General features: G+C 45.3%; 1 pseudogene across 1 annotated transcript in view; it reads right to left on the reverse strand.

Annotated features, from left to right (window-relative positions):
• LOC146830508 (E3 ubiquitin-protein ligase TRIM39-like) overlaps nucleotides 1-26,553 on the reverse strand; it is an 80,153-nt pseudogene that overhangs the window by 17,945 nt on the left and 35,655 nt on the right. Inside the window, exon 5 of the transcript XR_014961431.1 lies at nucleotides 17,110-17,159. The product of XR_014961431.1 is annotated as an E3 ubiquitin-protein ligase TRIM39-like (transcript). The remainder of the gene's footprint in view (nucleotides 1-17,109; nucleotides 17,160-26,553) is intronic.

Genomic DNA, 26,553 nt, shown 5'->3' on the forward strand with positions numbered 1-26,553 from the left:
AGCAAATAACATCTAACAGAATCCGAGACATTAATGACCCTGTGGCAGGGCGGATTACCAACCCAGATTTAATTCTATACTACTTCCCGTCACCTAAAAGGAATTGTAAATAAATTATTTGTAAATTTTTTCAATGGTTGACGGCCTCGGGATCATGGTCTTTGGTTAAAATAGTGGTTTTCTGAAAAAAGAATAAATCTCCCTTACAATTGGGCTCCTACCATCCTATTACCTTGATTAACGATGACTCTAAAATCTATTCAAATTTATTGGCCATCCGACTTGCGCCAATAATTCATAAGGTTATCTCGGAGCGCCAACATGGGTTTGTTCCCGGGAGATCTATAATTGACCATGTCCAGAGAGTTATCACACTATTTGATATCACCAATGTTGCGGGAGACCCTATGGCTCTTATCCAATTGGATGCAGAAAAATCTTTTGATAGGGTCTCCTCCCAATGTCTATGGACGGCCAAGTCTAGAATTGGTATTAGGGATGGTTTTATTGAAGCAGTCAAAACATTAAACGTCGAACCATCAGTGGTAGAAATAGTGAACAAACACTCTCTGAAATTTGTTTAATTTCCCGGGGGACCAGGCAGGGTTGCCCGTGCTCCCCTCTTTTCTATGCAATGTGTATTGATCCTTTTATCCGCAGGTTAGAAAATAATGTGCTTATACCGGCAATATGGTCAGAGAACTGGGCAACTAAGACCTTGGCCTATGCAGACGATATTGTCCTTGTTACATCAGATCCATAATTCTGCCATAAAGGTAATCGAAGATGCGGCGGAGCGCTTCGGGCATATCTCTGGATATGCTCTGAATCAAGATAAGACGCAGCTGGTGCTTAATGATAAAGTCAAGATGATAGACAACCGGGTAGTCGAAAAGGCCACGTATTAGTATAACCTCCAGGTTGGATAATGTGGTCAAGGACAATATGGAGCCTCTAACGGAGAATACTAAAAAAGATCTTGCAAGGTTAAATAACCTACATTTATCCGTAGGGGGTAGGTGTAATGTGATAAAAATGCTCTTTTTCCCGAAATGTTTATATCTTTTTAGGGTCATCTGTTTAGAATTCACTCCTCAATGGTTTAAAGCAATAGAAAATATATTCTCCCAGTTTATATGGGCATATTCGCGACCTCGCCGAGCCCTTAGGTTTCTCATCCTACCGAGGGACAGGGGGGGGTTTGGCTCCCCCGAACCTGAAACTATACTATTGGGCCTCCACACTGATATATAGTCGCGAGCTGCTCAGGACGAATGCAGGTTCCTTCTCCGTTTGAACTTATTATGGGGGGAGAGACGGGAGGATGTTTTTGGCGACAACAATACAACAGTTATTACAAAAAAGTTTGCTTTAAAACTCTTTTTAGTGCCTTTAAAGTATGGAGTGCTATACGTAGAACCCTGGGAATTGGTAGATTATCTTTTTATACACCTATATCTAATAATTGCAATCTTCCCGGGCTCTTTGGAGATTTGTTTATGGATAAATGGATTAGGGCTGGAATAGATCAGTTTGGCTGTTTTTACTCCCCCTCAGGGCTCCGGTCCTTTGATGAGATGAAAGAAGAAAATACTCTTTATTAGTGGGATTTTAGTTTCTCCAGATTTGGGATTTTCTCTTACGAAAAGGAAGTGGACGGGCCAAGTTTGAGAGAGTGGAAACAATTAAAAGTATAGTTAAAGATAAAGTAAGTTCTATCAGGGAGATCTATGGCCTTATAAATGCGTCTCTGCCCGATGATTTGGACAAGTGTTCTCAAAGATGGCAGCTGAAATTGGGGGTTTCAGCTGCGACTTTTCTGTATGCGTATGAGATGTCACAATATATGCAATATCGTGCACAGGTAGGAGATTCCTTATCTCCCGATCTCCCGCGTCCCTCCCTTCCGCCTTGCAGCTTCCCACATTGCGGGAGCTGGATGAAGAGCTGGGTTTGACTGCGGATATCGCTCCACATGTACGGGGGGAAGCCTGGAGAGTCTGCGCGCTGATAGCGGGGCGCTCTCTGTTCCTTGGATTAATGCACTGTTTGCTCGTGGGCACTGCTTGAAATCTGCACTGGAGCAACTGTTTCTTTATGCCCCCACGACTTCTTGCTGAATTTTTTGCCATTTGTGTTTTGATTTGGGTTTTGATTGCTCCTGTTCTTGGTGACCATCTTGTTTCTGGGCTGGAAGCAGGTTACCCCTCCTCCCCGGTCCCTTTGTTCAACTGAGCATGGAAATAGAAAGGAGCCGGCTCAACCGTCACCAGCTTAGTTTGGTGGCCATCTTGGAATGGGCATTTGAATTAATAGCAATACATCTTGGCTGTGCATATTAAGAGAAAAATTCTTTCATCATCCCCTGCGGTTGGGTTGCTTCCGGGAGTGGTCCTGCTGTCGTTGCCCACACACACTGCTTTTTGGTTGGTGTCTTCCCACTGCTCTTTGGTTGGTGTCTTCCCATTCTTTGGTGCCAGCTTTCCTCACGTTAACAACATCCTCCCCCCACCATCAATTCATATCCATGGGTCAATAGTCACATTTCTCACAATGGTTCTGATTCCTGATCCCTCTGGTTCCAACGCTTTCAAATACCGACCCAACCTATCGAAAAATGCGGCCAAGAAATATAAGCATCACTTTCTCAGAGCCTGGCCCGAAACCTTAATCTCTGATGTCTATTTTTCCACTATCAACGGTACCAGAGTTAATTACCTTATTTTCTACACCAGGAAAAGAGCTTGCTGGCGAAAAGTCTTCTACTCTATGCTCCGAATAACAAGCTCTAGGAAAACACCTCATGGTATCAAGCTCACAACAGCTCCTTCGTCCTCACTCAACGCTAATACCACCATCACCCTTTATAACAATGGTATCATCCTAATCCAAGCGTCAAATGTCAATCTATTTAAGATAACCAACATCTTCCCGTTACTCAAAAACGCGGCTTCCTCAAAACCCAATGTCACCCAGTCTCACCCTCACATCTCTCATGACCCGTCGAGTCCACTCCCCGCTACGTTAGGAAGCCCATTTCCCCATCTCCTTCTAAATCACGCCTCACCACCTGTTCACCACAGAGGGGTCACATCCCAGGTTGCTGCACCCCAACTATCTAGTCCCGACGAACATCTAGCCAGTCCGAGCCTATCTGTTCCCCGACTAGAGTACCCATGATATCCATCTTGCCTTGCCTCCAATGATTGAGTCATCTTCCCCCAGCCCTCCCCCGGTGTCTCATAAGAGGTTGGAATCCAAGCAAATGCCCACCACCGATCATGATCGGTCAGCGTCAATCAATCTGATGAGTCCTGGTGCTAACCCTCAGCCTAATGATCACTCCCCCTCACTAAGACACCTACCTCACTTTCAAAAGCACCTGGATCTCAGCTAGTCTTAAATTACCATCTTCCTCCACAGGATCTCCCGCTCACCACCTCGGACCTTGTAGGTAGACACCGAGACCTCCCCTTACTGATAGATTCCCTTTCACACCCTCCTCCTCTCGCTCAACACCCAGACTTGGCGGCACGCCTAGATGAGATTTCTCTTCAGTTGCACCTTCTAACGTCGGAGCTACATGGCTTGAAAGCCCTCTCAATTGACCTTTTCCCCATGCTAAGATCTTTCCTCACCGCTGCAAACCTGTCTAATGCTCCATCTTGCGATAGATATTCAATGGTCAAGCCTTTACCTTCCTCCATCGGGAAATCCCTTCCCCTACCTAATGACACCTCCCGCCCTAGAAGATATGAGACCTGCCTTGCGTCCTCAGATCTACAGGACCTGCTCAACTCCTACCCTACCTGGTCCAACCCTAACAGGAGCCCGCCGAGACAAATACAGTCCATCCTTCCTAACCCAAATAGAGGACCGCCTATCAATACCTGAGGCAGCAATAAGATCAACCTCACTCACGTGAATATCACCCAGACTCCTCCCACCACAAAGACACTACGAATTAAATGTGTACTTCTAAATTGCAGATCAGCCAGTAAACACGCCACTGATATCTTCGATCTCATACAACACCTGGACTTAGACATTATCATCCTTACTGAAACTTGGTTAAATCCCGCTTCCACTCCGATTCTAGACATCCTAGTACCTCCCACTCATGATATAATTAGGTTAGACAGAGCTGGGAAACTGGGCGGGGGCTTAGCCTGTAGTCATAGAAACACACTTTCGATCTCTCCCGTTGAGTCCTCTGCGCCCTCCTCCTGTGAAAATCTCTGTCACAACATCTCAAGTAAGAACTTACCGGTCTGCAAACTTCACACCTTCTACCACCCCCCAGGAGACAATTTCCCCTTCATTGAGCAATTATTTGAAATCATTTCTAGCAATGTTGACTCAGCTGTGTCCCAAATCTTCCTTGGTGACTTTAATCTGCACTGGGCTAACTCCATAGACCCTGCAGTCTCAAGCCTTAAAGCCTTTCTAAATGATCAGAATCTGACCCAGCACTGTGACCAACCAACCCATAATAAAAGAAAAATTCTAGACCTCATTATTTCGAAAGGGTAGACCGTCACCTTGGATTCTATTACCCCATGTGACTGGTCAGACCACCACTGCATCCTTTTTTTTTTATATCAACAAGGAGGTACAGTTGTGGAAGGCCCAACCAATGAAATCAAAGATATGGAAAAGGGACCTCAGACTAATAAACCCTGTTGAGCTACCTGCCCACTGTACGTCTGCCCTCTCCTCTCAAGCGGACCTGACTGAGGTACAGTTACTCAATGACTCCTACAATGCGACCATCTCCAACATCATGAATGACATTGCTCCACTCAAACATAAAAATGCCTCAACAAAAATATCCAAACCGTGGTATAATGATAACCTAAACACCGAACGTCGCAACCTTAGGGCAGTGGAACGCTCCTGGCGATCAAATCCCTCCTCGCACCAACTTAAACTCCTAAGAGACGCTAGGAGCCTTTACTACAAACAAATCAGGAACGCCAAGTCTAACTATTTCAGACACCAATTAGATCAAGCGGCAAACCGTCCGAAGAAACTTTTCGAATTGGTCAAACAGCAATCAATTGTAGGTCCAAACCTATCGGAACCTGGAAGCAGTCCACCCTCTTGTGACGATCTTGCTTCTTTCTTCATTGAGAAATCAAAACTCATATCCTCTGACCTCGCTGCTAAGAAGGCTATACTCCTCTCCTCCAGGGCAGCCTCTCCACCTGACCTCTTTGAAAAGCTCAACTCTACCCCCCTGATCCCTAAGAACAATGCGGCTTGGGACACCTTTACCCCACTCAGTGAACAAGACATCAAAAGGATCCTCCGGAATATCAACCCGTCCAACCACTTCAGTGACCCGTTACCCCCATCCATTTTCAAGGAAATCAAGAATGCACTCATCCCTACCTGGACAAGGATTGTAAATGCGTCTCTTTCACAAGGCACAATCCCGGATTGCCTAAGAGCAGCTCAAGTATCCCCTATACTAAAAAAACCTAACGCTGATAGGACAGATCTCAATAATTTCCGACCTATCTCCAACATCCCCACCCTTGCGAAACTCCTTGAAAAATGCGTTCAATCCCAACTCTGTGCTCACATTGGGAACTACCAGCTCTTGGACCAACATCAATCCGGCTTTCGGACGGGGCCCAGCACTGAATCGGCCCTCACTCATGTTATGGATGACATTCTAAAGATTCTCGATCAAAACGAATCCTGCCTCCTGATCCTCCTTGACCTTTCCTCTGCTTTTGACACGGTCAATCATGACAACCTCTTAGCCATCCTGCAAAACAGGATGGGTTTTGGTGATCAGGTGCTACAGTGGTTCTCGTCCTTCCTCCATCACAGATCACAAAGAGTCAAGGCAAATCACTCTCTCTCCCAGCCCTCTCCAGTTCTCATGGCGGTCCCCCAAGGATCTGCGTTATCTCCTATCCTCTTCAACCTTTTCTTGGAACCATTAGCTAAAGCACTTAACTCCATGGATATTTATTTCCACATGTATGCCGACGACACGCAACTCTACTTGAAAATCTCATCCCCGGAAAACCTCATATCACTCAACACCACCCTAACGTATACTCAAAACTGGTTAACTGAGAACCATCTCCTGCTCAACACCTCAAAAACAGAATTCCTGCTCGTCTCCCCTCAAAATTACACCCCCAATCTTGACCTCTGGCTGTGCCACCTCACTGCTTTCAACTGCACTCCGCTCATCGTAGACTCAGCCAAATCTCTAGGAGTCACCATGGACAAGAATCTGAATATGAAAAATCATATCAGCAATACTTGTAAAGGAGCAAATCACTTGATAAGAACACTCAGAAACCTCAAACCTTTCCTTCCACTTAAGGATTTCAAGCAGGTGGTTCAAGCGCTTGTCCTACCGAGGCTAGATTATGGCAGTGGAACCCTCTGTGGCCTGCCCAAATACACCCTGGCTCCGCTAAGGGCCTCATTGAACGCTGCTGCTAGACTGGTTACAGGCACCAAACACAATGAGTGCATATTGCCAGTCCTAAAAATTGGCTCCCCTACGAAGCACGAATCCAGCTAAAAATTGCCACTATGACGCACAAAGCTATCCACTTCAAGACGCCCAGGTACCTGGCACAAAAACTTGAACTATCTTGTGGTGTAAGAGCCTCTAGAAGCGCCACTACCTTACTCTTGAAACCACCTATCCTTAACAAAAAGAGAACCTGTCACAGAGCTTTCTCTGGCGCGGCTCCAAAGATATGGAACTCTCTTCCTCCAGAAATATGCAGAATCTCCAGAACAACGGTGTTCAAACTGGAAGTCAAAAGATTCCTGATGAATAAACTCCTTCAGTAATTGGGCTAGCCCCTTGGCCCGTTGACATTGTTCTTACATACATTGTCTCAACATTTACTACTACACTTTTTTTTTTTTGACATACTGTGTCCCTCTGTCGTTACACTGTACTTTGTTTAACATAACTTCCATTTGAATTTTCGAGCACCTTCTGATCATCTGTGTTTTTAACTTGTTGTTCTTTACATTATTATCCTTCGTACTTTGTTTAACATAACTTCCATTTGAATTTTTGTGTACCTTATCATCATTTGTGTTTTTAACTTCTTGTTGTTTACATTATTATCCTTCTAGCTCTAGTTTGATTGTAAAGCGCTCTGATATCCCTTGGGATCTTGTTCGCGCTATATAAAACTTTATAAATAAATAAATAAATATTTTAATGTCCACTAGGCTACAAGCACAATTTTATAAGACCCGTTTTTCTTTATACTATGCGCCCGACAAGATAGCAAAATGGGGGGCTGGAAAGGAAACATTCTGTCCACGTTGTGCACTTTATAATGCTGATATCATTCACATCGTTGCGTCTTGTAACGTATTGCAAAAATGAATCAAGGATATATAAGATTTTTTATCGGCGGTGTTAAAAACTGAAATAATATTGTGAAAGGATGTAATATTGTTAGGGATTTCTGAAGCAAATCGAATGGGGAAGGGTCATGAATTCATTTTTATATCTATGGCGGTCTTAAGAATGTGTATTGCTTCCGCCTGGCTGGACTCTAGGTCACCTGCTTTTCAACAATGGCTAGCCACATTATTAGCAACGTATAGTTTGGAAATAGCTACATATAGACGGAAAGGGAGCCGCTTACGCTGAAAAGGCATGAAAATCTGGGACCTCCTGATTACTTGGAGTCAAGGTCAAAGCGTGTCATGATAGAGTATATGTATTTATTTTCCCCTGTGGTTTTTTCTGGCTGAATAATGGTGTTTATATTTTAAGAGGAAATCTGCACACGTCACTTTAGGAATTTTTTATGGGCGTCACACAAATTGCTCTTTAACAGGATTGTATCGGATTGACAGATCCTTGGGAGTTTATATGTATTTTAAATATGAAATGATGTCATGTATTGCACTGCACTTGATTAATTATGTTTGATGCAATGATGTTTTACCTGTCTGAGGTGGGGGTTGAGGGTCACGAGAGGGGGTGGATCGACAGGTATTTAAAATAAAATGAATAAAGATTATTTTTTTTAAAAGAAGGTATAAAGTAAGGGTCAGTACACTGCATTAGATGATACAGAGTGACAGGGCTATTCCAAGGTATACAGTGCTACTCAGTACATTGTATTAGATGGTACAGACTGACAGACCTACCCAAAGGTGTAATGTATTAGTCAGTACACTGAATCAGATGGCACAGAGTGACAGAGCTATTAGGAGGTATACTGTACTAATCGGTGCACTGTATTAGATGGTGCATAGTAAGAGAGGTACTAGAAGGTATACAGTACTAGTCAGTACACTGCATTAGATCGCTCCTAGGCATACTGTACTAGTCAGTACTCTGTATTAGATGGTACAGAGTAACAGAGCAGCTCCAAGGCATAGTGTACTAGTCAGTACTCTATATTAGATGATACAGAGCAAGAGAGGTACTAGAAGGTATAAAGTACTAGTCAGTACACTGCATTATATGATAAAGAGTGACAGAGCTACAAGAAAGTATACTGTACTAGTCAGTACACCGCATTAGATGGCACAGAGTAGGAGGGCTACAAGAAGGGATAAAGGACTAGTCAGTACACTGCATTCGATGGCACAGAGTGACAGAGCTACACCAAGGCATACTGTACTCGTCAGTACACTGTATTAGATAGAACAGAGTACCACAGCTACTAGAAGGAATACTGTACTAGTCAATGGACTGCATTCAATGGTACATAGTAAGATGGCTACCCCAAGGTATTCTGTACTAGTCAGTACTCTAAATTAGATAGTACAGAGTAGGAGAGCTACTAGAAGGTATACTGTACTAGTCAGTACACTGCATTAGATGGCACAGAGTAACAGAGCTACTCCAAGGTATACAGTAGTAGTCAGTACACTGTATTAGATTGAACAGAGCAATCGGGCTACTAGAAAGCATACTGTGCTAGCCGGTACACTGCATTAGATGGTACAGAGTGACAAAGCTACTCGAAGGTGCACTGTACCAGTTAGTACACTGTATTGGATGTTACAGTGTGACAGAGCCGCTCCATGGCATACTGTACTTGTCAGTACTCTATATTAGATGGCACAGAGTAACAGAGCTACTAGAAGGAATACTGTACTAGTCAGTGCACTGTATTAGATGGTACAGAGTGACAAAGCTAATCCAAGGTATACAGTACTACTCAGTAGACTTCATTAGATGGTACAGAGTAACAGCACTGCTAGAAGTTGTACTGAACTAGTTAGTACACTGCATTAGATGGTACAGAGTTACTTGAAAATATACTGTACGAGTCAGTACATTGTATTAGATGACACAGAGTGGCAGATCTACTCCAAGGTATACAGTACTAGTCAGTACAATGCATTAGATAGTTCCTAGGCATACTGTACTAGTCAGTACACTGCATTCGATGCCACAGAGTGACAGAGCTACACCAAGGCATACTGTACTAGTCAATGGACTGTATTAGATAGAACAGAGTACCACAGCTACTGGAAGGAATACTGTACTAGTCAATGGACTGCATTCAATGGTACATAGTAAGATGGCTACCCCAAGGTATTCTGTACTAGTCAGTACTCTAAATTAGATAGTACAGAGTAGGAGAGCTACTAGAAGGTATACTGTACTAGTCAGTACACTGCATTAGATGGTACAGAGTTACTTGAAAATATACTGTACGAGTCAGTACATTGTATTAGATGACACAGAGTGGCAGATCTACTCCAAGGCATACAGTACTAGTCGGTACACCGCATTGGATGGTACAGTGTGACAGAGCAACGAGATGGTATACTGTATAAGTAAGTACACTGCATTAGATGGTACAGAGTGGCAGAGCTACTAGAAGTTATACTGTACTAGTAAGTACACTGTATTATAAGGTACAGAGTGACAGAGCTACTTGAGGGTATACTGTACTAGTCAGTACACTGCATTAGTTGCAATAGAGTGACCAAACTAGTAAAAAGTATACTATACTAGTCAGTACGCTGTATTAGATGGTATAGAGTAACTGACAGCTACTCTAAGGTATACTGTGGTAGTCAGTACACTGCATTAGATGTAATCGAGCAACAGAGCTACTAGAACATATACTGTACTAGTCAGTACACTGTATTAGATGGCACAGAGTGACATAGCTACTGAAAGGCATACTGTAGTAGTCAGTAGACTGAATTAGATGGCACAAAATTACAGAGGTACTAGAAGGCATTCTGTACTTGTCAGTACACTGTATTAGATGGCACAGGGTAACAGAGCTTCTAGAAGGTATACTGTACTAGTCAATACACTGTATTAGATGGTACGGAGTGGCAGAGCTAGTCCAAGGTATACTGTACAAGTCAGTTCACTGCATTAGATGGAACAGAGTGACAGAGCTGCTTGGAGGTATACTGTCCTAATCAGTACTCGGCATTAGATGGTACGGAGTGTCAGAGCTACTCGAAAGTCTACTGTACTAGTAGAGAGAGATAAACAATGTTTATTTAGACCATAGTCTTTAAAACCATACACAGCATAAGATCCTCATAGTAATAAATTAACAACAAAAAAAAACACAATATATTTTATCACAATTTACAAAAGATATATAGATCCCTAAAATTCTCGACCATAAAATTCTCACTTTTGGGAGGACATTAAAAAATAAATTATAAATCATCATCTCTCTTTTAATTTCTCCTTTATAAAGTCATGTGTTGCTTTCAGGAACTTCTCTAAAGCAATTGTAGTATCAAGGGATGACATATCCATAAAAAGACAAGCCGCTTGCGCACGTGAGTTCACCTTATATTTTAAAATTATTGGTCGTAAAAATACTTTTCGTATCGCTAAAATCAAAGTGCAATCAAGCAATATATGCAAAATATCATTTCTTACCCCTATTCCACATTTACAAATACCATCCATTTGGATCAATGCTGCTTTTGTTTTTCCATCCACCTTCCAAGGGTTAATACCCACTCGTACTCGTAAAATGTAGTGTCTTAACCATTTATTGGGCAAAAAGTCCAAATATGGGAACCGGTCCTCCCTTTCCCATGCGCTCCTTACCCAATTAACTGATTTTTTTCACCCTCAGATACTCAAGGTCTTGTGATCTAGAGAATTTTAGGCCTTGAACCCTAAGTATTTTCTTTGTAAAGAGTGCGTCCATGGATGGCTGCGAGAGACTCAACTTTAGATGCGCCGCTACGGACTGAAGGGTTTTCCTTACATCTCGTGCCCAACGTAGGCTACTAGTTATAATTTCTTCTCTACACCATGTTGAGATCTTTTGCATACCCCCTAACGCCTGGCGGTTCCAAAATCTTAATAAGGACATTTGAGTCTGCACATTCCAGGCTATTAGCCCTACCTCCATTCTAATTGCTTGGATCATAGCACTACTTGGTAAGGACAGCAGCGTTTTTATAGTCTTTCCTTCTTCACGATTCCAACTCCTTTTACCACTCAAATAGAGCACTTCTGCTCCGTACAGAACTTGTGGAGGGATCATGGCTTCAAATGCATTTAACAAGGGTCTGTGAGACATATCGCCATATTCTTTATTACATTTTTTCAGGCCACACACTGACGAGGAGGCTTTTGCAACTTGTGCCTCCAAATGGGTATCCCACTTCAATGTACTGTCAAACCAAAGGCCTAGGTATTTATATTCCCTTACACTTTTTAGTTTGTCTTGTCCTAAAAACCAATTACAATTTTTTTTTTTTGCCCGTTTCCCAAACTGTAAGACCTTTGTTTTATCCATATTTACAATTAAAAACTTTTTATCACAATGATTTTTAAACACATTTAATTTTCTTTGAAGTCCCATTTCAGTTTGGTCAAGGATCACAAGATCGTCAGCGTAGAAAAGACAGGACACTTTATTTCTATTCATACGTGGACTCGCACTTTTTTCTATTTCCAGCGCTGCAGGGAGATCTGCCAGAAAAATAGAAAAAAGCAGGGGTGCCAGAACGCACCCCTGTCTAAGACCATTCTTTACAGGTATTTTATGAGTTAATGACCCGTTTGAATCTCTAATGACCTGGGCCCAGTTATCACTGTGTAACTCTTTTAAAATATTCAAAATGCCAACTGAAATGCCATAATTTTCCAGTACTCCCCAGATGCTATTACGATCCACAGAATCAAAAGATGCCCGAAAATCAACAAAGCAACAGAACAATTTACCATTTTGTTCAATCGACTTCCTGGCTATTGTAGAATGACCTTCTTTAAACCCTCCTTGTTCAACTGGAACAATAGATCCCTCTTCAACCCAATCTCTTAATCTGCTTAAAATTATTTGTGCAAAGATCTTTTGTCCTATATCTAACAGGTTAATAAGTCTGTAGTTCTTAGGTGCGTATACATCCCCTTTCTTGTGAATTGGCCTGATTATTGCACCCTTCCAATTTGTGGGTATGTTCCCTGATTCCAAGATTACTAAAAACATCTTAGAGAAGAATTCTGCCCACCAGGACTGATTTGAATTTATTATCATAACTTGGAGGTTGTCTGGGCCTGCTGCTCTTGTTAAATTCAACGTCCTTATTGTACTAAGAACATTTACTATTGAGCAATCCAATTTTAAGTTCTCTACTAGGCCACTCCAAACCCTTGGTCTCTCCTCCTCGATTCCACTCCCCTGGGGGTATAATTCCTGTAAATAATCTTCCCATATCCCCTCTTCCACTACGCAACTCATTGGGGCAGCAGAAGATTCTGTAGCTGATTTTATTAACAACCAAAACTGACGAATATTCTTAGATTCTATTGCCTCCAATAATTTTCCCCAGCATGATTCTTTATGCGCCCTTTTTGCATTACGGATTAATAAAGTATAATCTTTCTTAATTTTGGCAAGAGTTTCAGCCCTTGCCTGGTCAAATTTTTTACATAGACTACATTTTTCTCTTCTTAGTTCTTTTTTCTTATTTAAGCAATCTATATTGAACCAATTTCCTTGTTTGGCCTGCCTCCTTTCATTATCCTTGGCTGCTCTTACATCTGTTCTTAATTTTATTGTTATACATTTAACTACTTGATCTATTTTATCAACATACCAAGATAAACTTTGGCCACTCACGCATCCTAGCCTAACATTTTGTTGCAAACTAGTAAGTACACTATATTAGATGGTACAGAGTGCTAGAGCTACCCCAAGGTATACTGTACTAGTCAGTACACTGCATTAGATGGAAGAGAGTAAATTAGCTACTACAATGTATACTGCACTAGTGAGCACACAGTATCAGATGGTACAGAATGACGGAGCTACTAGAAGGTATACTGTACTAGTTTAGTGGCCCAGGTAGACACCACCCTTTAGAGATGCTTCGATTGGTTGGCATTAGTAGAATTAATGAGTGTAGATACAGCTGTTATTCCAGGTGTAAGGCCACAGCAGGTCAACTCATGCACAGATACCACTCTGCACATCTTGCTGTGTATTTTAGATTCCCACAGACTTTGCAGACACTGCCTTTGGCTTTAGCTGTCCACAGATGCCGCCTCCCTATTCCTACTAGACCTCAGCCAGGATTTGGGGGTCACAGTTAAGTTTCTGATCAGAAGTGCTGTGGACGAAAGACATTTGGTTGTGACGTGAAGGCCGGAAAGCCGAGGTCCATCTCTTGGGATGTCCAATCTCAGGTCCATATTCCCAGGGCCCCTGTCTAGCCTTAGGAATGTCTGAGAGGGAATAAACATTTCTACCTCAGGTCACTGCAGCTGGAGAGAGGATCATTTTAATCTGATTCACTTCCAGCAGGGGCCGGTCCCAGGCCTGAGCTAAGCTCTAGTGAAGTCAAGATTACAGTGTTGTCTGGGAGGGTTTTCACTTTTCCCAATACACTTATTTAAAAATCCCAGTATTTAGGGAAATAAACCACCGCACATCATTTGTGGGTTAGAAAGTTACAGTGGAAACAAAGCAACATTACAATTTGGGTGTCTGATTATTTACAGACATATTTGAGACTAAGGTATCTTGTAGAAACACTACAGGGGCTGAGCCAAAATATCTTACTGAACTCTACCGCCCTGTCAGAAGCCACAGTCCAAAGATTCCTATTTCCAGTTTTGCGTCAACACTAATTTGACAACAAAATGAAGTTTCTGCCCAACTGGTATTCCAGGTGACAGTATTACCACATGCAGTATTAACACACGCAGTATTGCCATGTGAAACATAACCACATGCAGTATTACTACATGCAGGATTACCACATGCAGTATAGCCACATCCAACATAACCACATGCAGCATAGCCACATGCAGTATTACCACATGCAGCATAGCCACATGCAGTATTACCACATGAAGCATAGCCACATGCAGTATTACCACATGCAGTATTACAACATGCAGGATTACCACATGCAATATAACCACATGCAGGATTACCACATGCAGTATTCCCACATGCATGATTGTCTTGTGCAGCATAACCACATGCAGTATTACCACATGCAGTATAACCACATGCAGTATAACCACATGCGATTCCACTCAACCAGATATTACTGGGGACACATTCCACTTTGGCTGAAATTACAGAATTGTAGCAGGAAAAGGACAAATAGTATTCAGGAATTATCTGCAGAAATAAAAGTGCAAAAGTACTCTACTGTTGTCTTTTGTTGTGTGTGCATGCATGGCATGAGTGCATATGTGCGTGACACGACGGGCCTAACTACGAGTGCATGGTGTGAGTGTAGAGTGTGAGAGAAGATCTTATAAACTGTGTGCGTGCAATAGGTCAGTGTAGCTCCATGCGCTAGGTCAGTGCAGACGTATGTTTAGGTCAGTGTCAGTGCATGCGCTAGGTCAGTGTAGGTGCATGCACTAGGTCAGTGTAGGTGCATGCACTAGGTAAGTGTAGGTGCATGCACTAGGTCAGTGTAGGTGCATGCACTAGGTCAGTGTAGATGTATGTGCTAGGTCAGTGTGGATGCATGTGCTAGGCCAGTGTAAATGTATGCACTAGGTCAGTGTAGGGTCACAAGCAAGGTCAGTGTAGGTGCATGCACTAGGTCAGTGTAGGTGCTTGCTCTAGGTCAGTGTGGGTGCATGCACTAGGTCAGTGTAGGTGCATGCGCTAGGTCAGTGTAGGTGCATGCGCTAGGTCAGTGTAGGTGCATGCGCTAGGTCAGTGTAGGTGCATGCGCTAGGCCAGTGTAGATGCACGTGCTAGGTCAGTGTAGGTGCATGCTCTAGGTCAGTGTAGGTGCATGCTCTAGGTCAGTGTAGGTGCATGCGCTAGGTCAGTGTAGGTGCATGCTCTAGGTCAGTGTAGGTGCATGCTCTAGGTCAGTGTAGGTGCATGTGCTAGGTCAGTGTAGGTGCATGCTCTAGGTCAGTGTAGGTGCATGCGCTAGGTCAGTGTAGGTGCATGCTCTAGGTCAGTGTAGGTGCATACACTAGGTCAGTGTAGGTGCATGCACTAGGTCAGTGTCAGTGTAGGAGCATGCACTAGGTCAGTGTAGGTGCATGCGCTAGATCAGTGTAGATGCATGCTCTAGGTCAGTGTAGGAGCATGCACTAGGTCAGTGTAGATGCATGTGCTAGCTCAGTGTAGATGCATGTTCTAGGCCAGTGTAGATGCATGTGCAAGGTCAGTGTAGGTGCATGCTCTAGGTCAGTGTAGGTGCATGCGCTAGGTCAGTGTAGATGCATGCGCTAGCTCAGTGTAAGTGCATGCACTCGGTCAGTGTAGGTGCATGCGCTAGGTCAGTGTAGGTCCATGCTCTAGGTCAGTGTTGGTGCATGCTCTAGGTCAGTGTAGGTGCATGCACTAGGTCAGTGTAGGTGCATGCACTAGGTCAGAGTAGATGCTTACGCTAGGTTAGTGTGAATGCATGCATTAAGTAGGTGCAGGTACAGGCACTAGCTCAGTGTAGATGCATGTGTTAGGTCAGTGTAGTTGCATGAGCTAGGTCCGTGTAGATACTTGCGCTAGGTTAGTGCGGGTGCATGTGCCAGGTCAGTTTAGATGCATGCGTTGGATCCGTGTAGATGCATGCGTTAGGTCAGTGTAGTTGTATGCGTTGGGTCTGTGTAGATGCATGCGCTAGGTTAGTGTGGGTGCATGTGCCAGGTCATTTTGGATGCATGCATTGGGTCCGTGTAGATGCATGATCTAGGTCCCTGTTGGTGCTAAAACTCTGGGAAATAGAATGTTATGTGGTAAATACCAAATTCTGAGGTAATTTCCCATTCAATAGTCCCAGAATACTGCAGGAACTGAGTTGCTCGCAGTTGTCCAGCCTAGCAGTATCATTAATGTGAGGTGTGAAATTACCGCATCTGAATTTCCAATAAACTTAGCATGAATGTCCAAGGGGAAGAATGATTTAAACAAAGGAAATGCGGCAGCACGTAAACAGAATGGAAATTAGTAGAAATCTAGGACAATCGGGAAAAGACAAAGTTTAGAGACACAAATCAAGTAACTGTACCCTGACGTGAGTGCACATTACCACTAACTGCCATACAATACCATACCACACCATACCATACCATACCACATCATACCATATCGCCATCCCATTCTATCCATTACCACCATACCACACCCTCCCATAACACTATACAACATTAAACCATGATCTCACCCTATAGTACACCCACCATACCATCATAACATTCCATACATACCAGTCCACACCATCCCATCCAATCCAATCCCATCCCACCATAACATACCATACATACCATTCTGTAGCAAACCACACCGCACTATAGCATAGCATACCATATCACACCATATCATAGCACACCACACCACAGCATACCATATCACCATCCCATTCAATCCATTACCACCATACCAAACCATCCCATACCACTATACCATATTATACCATGATCTCATCGTATAGTACACCACACCATACATACCATCATAGGATTCCATACCATACCAGTCCATACCATCCCATCCAATCCAATCCCATCCCAACATAACATCCCATAACATACCATTCCGTAACACACCATAGCATACCACACCACACCACACGCTATCATAGCACACCACACCATATCATACCATATCATTTTCATGAACAGTAATATTCAGAGCTAATCATCACAATGGTATTTACCTTTATAACTCTTCACCACCTCTGGGCACTGAATCTTCACATTATTACACCTGTAATAACACACACATCATCTTTGTATTAAAGAACAATGACAGCTACAGGAACAAAGGATGAACATCACATGGGACCTGTAGTTAAAAAAATATTCTGTATTTTTTTAAGCTAAAGGATTTATTACAAACTCAAAGCCAAACTAATATATATCAATCTCAAGAACATACTGTAAAAATAGAGAACTATCAAAGCTAGACCAAAACATCTAACAATATTGGTGCTCAATAACGAAGAACATATAAGAATCTCTATAGCCGCGAATAAAATACGAGGAAAAGAACTTGATGACTGGACGAATAATTCCAATCCTTCTCCCAATACAGGGAAAAGAATTGTAGCATCTAGTAACCCTACACTAACCTTTGGATAGGGAAACCCCTATTAAGTCAAGGAAGCAGGAAAGGTGTTAGCCTCAGAACCTTCATAAAAGCTCTAGAAGTTAGGAGTCATGTATAGCAGGAATCCACAGAATCAGAGATGTCAGGAGTGGTCTGCACCTCTCTAGGACCAAAGGGAATCTGTATAAACCCAAATGGGTTTACTAATTAAAAATTCACAAAGAACATTCGAGAAAACATGACCTCATCCACATCATTATTTGTTTTCCAGTTCCCAGAACAGAGCTTGGTGCCTTGAACACTTCTCCCATATTCCAGTCTCCACTTCCAAAGCATCCTTGGGTTCCTCCTTAAATAAGATTCAGCATTAAGAGCAGCGCCTGCGGACTAGAGCTCAGTGTGAGTTACTGTTCATACACAACAGTCAAAGCTCTAGCGATATCCAAAAGTACCTTTAACATCTTCTGACAGGATGTGGGTGTTCTAAGGCAGATAGCTCGGTGAGACCAGTGCGCTTCATGTGATGCTATGGAGTACCTCAGCATGGGTCTTCTAGGAGCGGCCGTTGGCTGAGTGAGGGGGGGGGCGGTTGAGTAACAGATTACATCTGCTCCTGGTCGGGTCTCGTGTATATACTTAATAAATACCTTCATACTTGAGGTCCACGTGAATTCCTGACAACACCCACAACACAACATTGTCACATCCAATCCCTGCCAGTGTAAACCTTGTCACCATTCTCTACAGCTAAGATATTGAAGAGCCTTATTGGGATATATAAGGAAGATATGAACCCAGACCGCTAAGTAATAAAAAACTGGTTCGAAACAAAAACTCCCAAGTCTTACGGAACAGTAGATTTTAGGCCGTGGGGGAAGGATCATAGATGGAGAGATAAGGGAACAGGTTAGGGGGCTCTGTAAAGGGAAAGCAGCAGGCCCAGGCGGGATCACAGAGGGAGAGATAAGGGAACAGGTTAGGAGGATCAGTAAAGGGAAAGCAGCAGGCCCAGGCGGGATCACAGAGGGAGAGATAAGGGAACAGGTTAGGAGGATCAGTAAAGGGAAAGCAGCAGGCCCAGGCGGGATCACAGAGGGAGAGATAAGGAAACAGGTTAGGAGGATCAGTAAAGGGAAAGCAGCAGAGCCAGGCGGGATCACAGAGGGAGAGATAAGGAACAGGTTAGGAGGCTCAGTAAAGGGAAAGCATGAGGCCAGACGGGATCACAGAGGGAGAGATTAGGAGCAGGTTAGGAGGCTCAGTAAAGGGAAAGCAGCGGGACCAGAGGGGATCACAGAGGGAGAGATAAGGAGCAGATTAGGAGGCTCTGTAAAGGGAAAGCAGCAGGCCCAGGCGGGATCACAGAGGGAGACATAAGGGAACAGGTTAGGGGGCTCTGTAAAGGGAAAGCAGCAGGCCCAGGCGGGATCACAGAGGGAGACATAAGGGAACAGGTTAGGAGGATCAGTAAAGGGAAAGCAGCAGAGCCAGGCGGGATCACAGAGGGAGAGATAAGGGAGCAGGTTAGGAGGCTCAGTAAAGGGAAAGCAGCAGGCCCAGAATGGATCACAGTGGGAGAGATAAGGAAACAGGTTAGGAGGCTCAGTAAAGGGAAAGCAGCAGAGCCAGACGGAATCACAGACGGAGAGATAAGGAGCATGTTAGGAGGCTCAGTAAAGGGAAAGCAGCAGGCCCAGAAGGGATCACAGAGGGAGAGATAAGGGAACAGGTTAGGAGGCGCAGTAAAGGGAAAGCAGCAGGCCCAGACGGGATCCCATCTGAATCCTCTTTCTGTTTCTGGGTATCTTTTTTTAATGAGATTTCTCTGGAAGGCTGTTAAATTCCACCTTACTAATATGAGGCAACTGTAGTTATGATCCTTAAGCCGGGTAAAGACGCCAGGTTAGTGGAATCCTACAGACCTATATCTTACTTGAACTGTGATTACAAAATGATTAGAGGAATCTTGGCTAAGAGGTTGTCAGATGTCCTTCAAAAGTTGATCCATTTCGATCATAAGGGGTTTGTGCCTGGAAGGAAGCTGTATGAATTAACCCAATGACATTGGTGCGAATGATATGGCCGAGGCCTCTAATCTCCTGTTGACAATCGCAAGAATTGATGCTGCTAAAGCATTTGATAGGGTTAATTGGGTCTATCTTTGGTAGGTATTGCAGGATTATCGTTTCAGCAGCAATGTTACTGACGTTGTGCAAATGCTATATATGGTGCCGGCAGTTTAGATTTTGGATGGCAAACTTACAGCTTTGTTTCAGATATCCAGGGGAGCTAGGCAGTGGTGTCCTGTGTCGCCAATTCTGTGTATATATTGAGCCCTTTTCCCAGATGATTCGGCAGGATTAGACCATGCTTCCCTTTGAAGCTGCAGGGTTACCAACCAGACTAGCACTGCATGCTGATGACATAGTTCTGTATGCATCGAAGCCAGAGCTCTCTGCTCCACAGCTTGAGACGCATGCCAGAGATTCTGGGAGTCTCTCAGGATATCTAATCAATAGGGGAAGACAGAGATTATGACATGGGCTAAAGAGGAGGTAGGGCTTCAAACCAGAAACCAGATTAGGAATCCTAGGATCATCGTAACTCAGAGTTTGGAGGAAGTATCAGATGTAAATTTAACTAAGGTATCCCACTGTTAATTTGGAAAAAATCGATGCTGCTATGACAAATTATACATTTATTTATGTGAACAAAATCACGTCCTTATTAACAAATTCACCCGATGTGAACGCCGCATCAACCCGACTTGCATATACGTAGCCTGGCAAGCACTGAGACCGAGGCCCAAGGTTACTGATTGACAGGCCACAGGTGGGGTGGCACGTAGCTGGCAGACAAATGAATGGCGGGGAAATCCGAGATCAATCCCACAGATTAGTGAAGAGACACTACAATTGTTAAGGGAGATTGGCCGAGCATGGCTGGAGGGGGTACGCGCACTCCAAAAACACCAGAAAGTCAGATGCTACATGAGTTAGAACCATAGAGCAAATTAGAACACAGCACACTCAGTGATCACGTGCTCCCCGTGCCAGACATCTGGACACTTTTACTACTGGCCGCATTTTGTCCTTGCAAGGTCGAGGCCCACCTGGATTATCAATTAAAATTAATTTATGAATCTAGAGGGAGCAACGTACATTCCTCTCCCTACAAGGATCTCCAGAAACATTTTATTGCCTATAATGAATTGTATATAAGAATGCTACAGATTGATTGTAATTTGAGACATTCCTCAGACCCTGTGCCTGTAACTTTTCTCCCGGCCGCTATGTTTAATTAAACAAACCGTTCCTGTTTTGCCAAAGGTTTTTCAAAGGTATTTCATGTTCAAGAAACACCGTGATATAGATGCTCGCCTTACAAGATGGAGGGAAAATCTGCCCCTCGGTATCTATGGAGGGTGAACACCATTAAGATGCTGGTTCTTCCGAAGGTGATTGTCTTGTTTAACACTAAACCACTTCCTTTCCCCAAAAAGCTTTTGCAGAAATTGCAAGGGAGGGTCATCAGCTTTATATGAGCATCCAAAGGAGCCAGGATCTCACGAAAGAAGCCCCGGAGGACACTGATGCAAGGGAGGGTCAGCAGCTTCATATGGGCATCCAGGGGAGCCAGGATCTCATGAAAGAAGCTCCGGAGGAGACTGGAGCAAGGGAGAGTCGGCAGCTTTATATGGGCATCCAGGGGAGCCAGGATCTCACGAAAGAAGCCCCGGAGGACACTGATGCAAGGGAGGGTCAGCAGCTTCATATGGGCATCGAGGGGAGCCAGGATCTCATGACAGAAGCTCCGGAGGAGACCGAAGCCAGGGAGGGTCGGCAGCTTTATATTGGCATCCAGGGGAGCCAGATTCTCATGAAAGAAGCTCCGGAGGAGACTGAAGCAAGGGAGGGTCGGCAGCTTTATATGGGCATCGAGGGGAGCCAGGATCTCATGAAAGAAGCTCCAAAGGAGACTGATGCAAGGGACGGTCAGCAGCTTCATATGGCCATGGAGGGGAGCCAGGATCTCACGAAAGAAGCTCTGGAGGAGACTGAAGCAAGGGAGGGTCGGCAGCTTTATATGGGCATCCTGGGGAGCCAGGATCTCATGAAAGATGGAGGAGACTGAATCAAGGGAGGGTCAGCAGCTTTATATGGGCATCGAGGGGAGCCAGGATCTCATGAAAGAAGCTCCGGAGGAGACTGAAGCAAGGGAGGGTCAAGCAGCTTTATATGGGCATCCAGGGGAGCCAGGATCTCATGAAAGAAGCTCCAGAGGAGACTGAAGCAAGGGAGGGTCAGCAGTTTTTTATGGGCATTGAGGGGAGCCAGGATCTCACGAAAGAAGCCCCGGAGGACACTGATGCAAGGGAGGGTAAGCAGCTTCATATGGGCATCCAGGGGAGCCAGGATCTCATGAAAGAAGCTCCGGACGAGACTGGAGCAAGGGAGGGTCGGCAGCTTTATATGGGCATCCAGGGGAGCCAGGATCTCACGAAAGAAGCCCCGGAGGACACTGATGCAAGGGAGGGTCAGCAGCTTCATATGGGCATGGAGGGGAGCCAGGATCTCACGAAAGAAGCTCTGGAGGAGACTGAAGCAAGGGAGGGTCGGCAGCTTTATATGGGCATCCAGGGGAGCCAGGATCTCATGAAAGATGGAGGAGACTGAATCAAGGGAGGGTCGGCAGCTTTATATGGGCGTCCAGGGGAGCCAGGATCTCATGAAAGAAGCTCTGGAGGAGACTGAAGCAAGGGAGGGTCGGCAGCTTTATATGGGCATTGAGGGGAGCCAGGATCTCATGAAAGAAGCTCCGGAGGAGACTGATGCAAGAGAGGGTCAGCAGTTTTATATGAGCGTCCAGGGGAGACAGGATCTCATGAAAGAAGGAGGAGACTGAAGCAAGGGAGGGTCGGCAGCTTTATATGGGCGTCCGGGGGAGCCAGGATCTATGAAAGAAGGAGGAGACTGAAGCAAGGGGGGCTCGCTCTTCCGGGTTTTCAAGCCTATTGTTATCCTTTCCAGTTCAAGAATTCCTGGTTCTTAGCTGGAGAGCTAGATCATTCTCACATGGGTCAATTGTGTAGAGCTATGTTGAAGCATTTAAGCCTGAAAACGTTTTTTGTTTAAGTTTGGGGACCTAAAGTTTTTAAACAAGGTAGGTTAATGGTACTCTTAACAATCCTGAGGGTGTGGGAATCCTTTAGGAGAATTCTCGGGATAGATTACTATGCGGACCTGGCACCACTTTGGGGCTCTCCTGGAACCCTCAAGTGACTTAAAGATAAACTTAGTTACCCTCTCCAGCATGGCAACCTTTCCATCTGGAGTGACATGACAAGCGCTCTCTAAACTTTTGAAGCGGGGCTTCCAAAATGTAAATGCCTGCAGCTTTGTTGTTAGTGGTCATCCCAAACGTAGTCAGAGGTGAGCGAGTCGGTGCAGGGGGATTTTCTCAAGTGGGTGAGGGCCAAGTAACAACCTAAAAACGGGGTTTCCCAGTGGTATTGGGTATTCATTTCCGTAACAGATGTGAAAATGGGAGTCCCATACCTGCACTGGGAAAAGGATCTTCTAGCGCTAGCTAAAGAGCAATTATAGCGAGTATCTTTAAATCTGTAATACACTCTGATCAAACCAGTACCACTTAAAAAGAATCATTTGTTTACTCTCCATAGACCTTATTGGTCACCAACGAAGTTGGCTAAGATCACACAGGAACCATTAAAATATTAGAAGTGCGGTGACACAGAGGCGGATGATATACGCATGTTCGTGGACTGCCCGTTATTTGCCTTCTTCTGGTGGTATGTAAGTCAGGCTTTTTAAGAAATTAATGGCTGCGAAGTTAACGTAAGCCCCTGCCGGATCCGATTTGGGATGGACTTGTGCCCGTACTGGGACGAGTTAAACTCGGATCAGGCCTCACTGATATTTTTTCTGATATCGCTAGCAAGAACGGAAATCTGTAAGAAATTGATTACTCCCGACCCACTAAAGGTATCAGAATGGATCAGATCTGTAAGAGATGTCAGTAGACTGGACTTGGAGCGCAAGTCGGCCTCAGTAGATGATTAGTGCCCCATACTATCGCTGCAGAGAGGAGAAGTCATGTCACTATACGCTGCAACCTCTAGGCACTGTTACTACTTAGGATTCTTCTTTTCATCTTTGGCTCCGGCATCCATAGGATCTAGCTGTTCACTTAGCCTATGGTGGATTCATAGGATCAGCATGGCCATTCATTTTATTAATGATAGATAAGATTGGGGGGCGTGGCCAACAAGATGGCCGGGAGGCAGCACTAAAAGAGACCTCCAGCCCAGACACAGGCATACTCCATCCTCCTGCCGCCCCCTCGACTCTGAAAATCTTGAAACTGATCTCCGGATAGGGCGGCGCCAGGGGGCATGGAAATAGTGACACCCCCGGAGCTGTCTGCAACGCGCTGATGCACAAACCGAGGAGAGGCCTACAAGTCACTACCTCTCTGCTGGAGACCAGGTGGCCTGCCGAAGCTGTGGGGAGGACCTGGGGAGCTGCCGCAAGGAGGTGAATGGAGTGTGGGGGGTAAAGCGGGATGGCTGATACCCCGATAGTGGTGGGGCCGGCCTGCTGACAGAACCTGCAGCCTGTAATGGAGCCCCGGCACGCCACCGCTCTTGGTGACTGCCTCGCCACGGAGAGACCCCCCAACATGGTGGCTGCATTGGTTTATCCCCCTCATGAGGCCGAGTGCAAGAGAGACTGTGACCGCTGATCCCCTGGACATTGCAGGCACTCCTACATGCCGTGGTGGAGATGAGCCGCGACAATGGTGCGCCCTGGTTGATGCAAGGGGCCCTCGGTAGGATGCTGGGGACGGATCCAGTGGAGGCCCTGGTGGACCCATGGTGCTTGAGGAGGAGCTTTTCTGTGGACCCCCCCCCCCAGGTGCTGTGCAGGGGTATGCCTGGAGGGTATAATAAATGTGGCTGCACACACAAGCGAGAGGCTGCCAGCAATTGTTTATTCGTCCCACCCCAGGATTGAGGGTCGTGCAGAGGAGCGAGAGGAGACTAGTAGTCAGTCTTGGCAGCGTGGAGGTGAACTGGACTGGACGTGAACCCACACTCTTGATGGCCGGTCCCATTGACTGCTGAGTGGGCTGTGTGACTTGCAACCTGCCATTGATCCTGGCATTCTCCTCCGGAAGGATTTTCGCTGGTAACTAGCTCTGAACTAGGAGCATGGCCTCCACAGTCACATGACTGCCTGGTGCAATCCCTGCACAGGCATCCGAACACCGGACCCTGGATTTGAATCCGAATTGTAGGTGACACCAGGAGGTGGGAACTCTGTATCCTCTGTGCTGCTGCACCCCGCTGCTACTCCTGGAGTCCCTCACACAGTTTACCTGTGGAGAATTGGACTGGTACCACTGGCGGCATTCATTAAACACACAAGGTGTGGGGAGCGACCACAACTGCAGCGCTGCCGCCAGAAATCCTGGAGATATTGAGGGAGAGAAAGTTGCAGGTCCTCAAGGTGGCATGGGTAAGGACAAACTGCGCAGGGGAAGCAAGCAGACAAAGATTGACCAGTTCACGGTACAGGGAGCGGGTACCACCACATCACAGTCTCTTGAAGAGGCGACACAACCTGCAATGGAGTCCTCAGGGGCCCAGATTCTGGCAGCAATTGAAGCCTCAGGCCAAAACCGAAGCCATGGCCATAGACATGAACCTCCTCCGCACCGACCTTCGCACGGCAGCGGAGCGATCAGTGGAAACGGAGACACAGGTCACGGAAGTGCAGGGGGAGATCTCCACATTGAAGGTGATGGTGTCCGCCCAGGCGGTCTGCTTGAGTCGATTGGAGGCTCGGATGGAATATGTGGAGGGCTGGTCCTGCAGATGTAACCTATGATTTAAGGGAATCACCGAGGGCGCCGAGGGTAACGTCCCAGAGACCTTCATGGAAGACTGGATCAAGACGGCACGTGACACTATTTTTTGTGGTAGAAAGGGCCCACAAGTCATTGGTCCCACCGCCGCAACCAGGAGCTCGACCCCGAAGCATAATAGGGAAATTTCTCAACTACAGAGAACAGGATAAACTACTAATAGGGGTTCGGAGCCATGGAGACCCGATATTTGTAAATAGCAGTATACGAATATTCCCAGACTATACAAGAGCTGTCCAATTGCAATGGCAGTCCTTTAGTAGTGTCAAACAAAAGCTAAGAATGATTGGCTTGAAGTATATGATGCCTCATCCTGCCAAACTGAAGGTGCTGCGGGATGGACGTTCTCATATTATCATAATGCCAGAGAACACTTGGGACTGGCTGGAGGTCCATAGTGCTGAATGTCAGCCTTCGACATCTATGGGACGGGCTCGGGATTCACTGTGGCAGGGAGAAGGCCCCTCGGCTACTCTAAGGAGACAAAGCCAACGTAGACGCCGTTCCAGGTCTGCTGCGAGAACGGTGGTGCAATCTGATGGTACTCTGGACCTAGCAAAACAATGACAGGAGTGAGAAGCAGCCAGGGCCTTAGTTGAGGCAGTTACTTCTGCCGCTTCCTCAAGCACAGAATCGGATCTGTTGGGGACTCACGAACAACTGAGCGAGCAGATGGTCGAATATGGACACATATTTATGGACCACACTGAAGGTGCTGTAGAATGATGTTGCACTTGCCCCTGGAGTGACAGGTATGAGGAGGGCTGGAGGGGGAATGCCACCCAGTAGTACGACGGGACTGATTAGTCTGCTTGTAGAGGCTCCCCCTGGGACACTCGGTCATTGTTGTACGGACTTTAAGTGAGGTGTGATAAGATGAGGTGGCGGCACTGATAGAGGGCCCGGGTCTTTCACCCACCAAGCTGCCAACCCTCCCTTTTTCCGTTGTTCTATTATACTTTACTTCTTGTTTTTCTCCCATACCTTCTCCCATTTCTACTTTTCTGTGGTGTGACTGATTACCTGAATACCAGTGTGAGAACCTCAGAGTATTAGGGAGCGAAACTGCTGATTGAGCCGCCCCCTGGGGTGAGAGCTGAAT

This window comes from Triturus cristatus, chromosome 5_1 (assembly GCF_964204655.1).
Source record: "Triturus cristatus chromosome 5_1, aTriCri1.1, whole genome shotgun sequence".
NCBI lineage: Eukaryota > Metazoa > Chordata > Amphibia > Caudata > Salamandridae > Triturus > Triturus cristatus.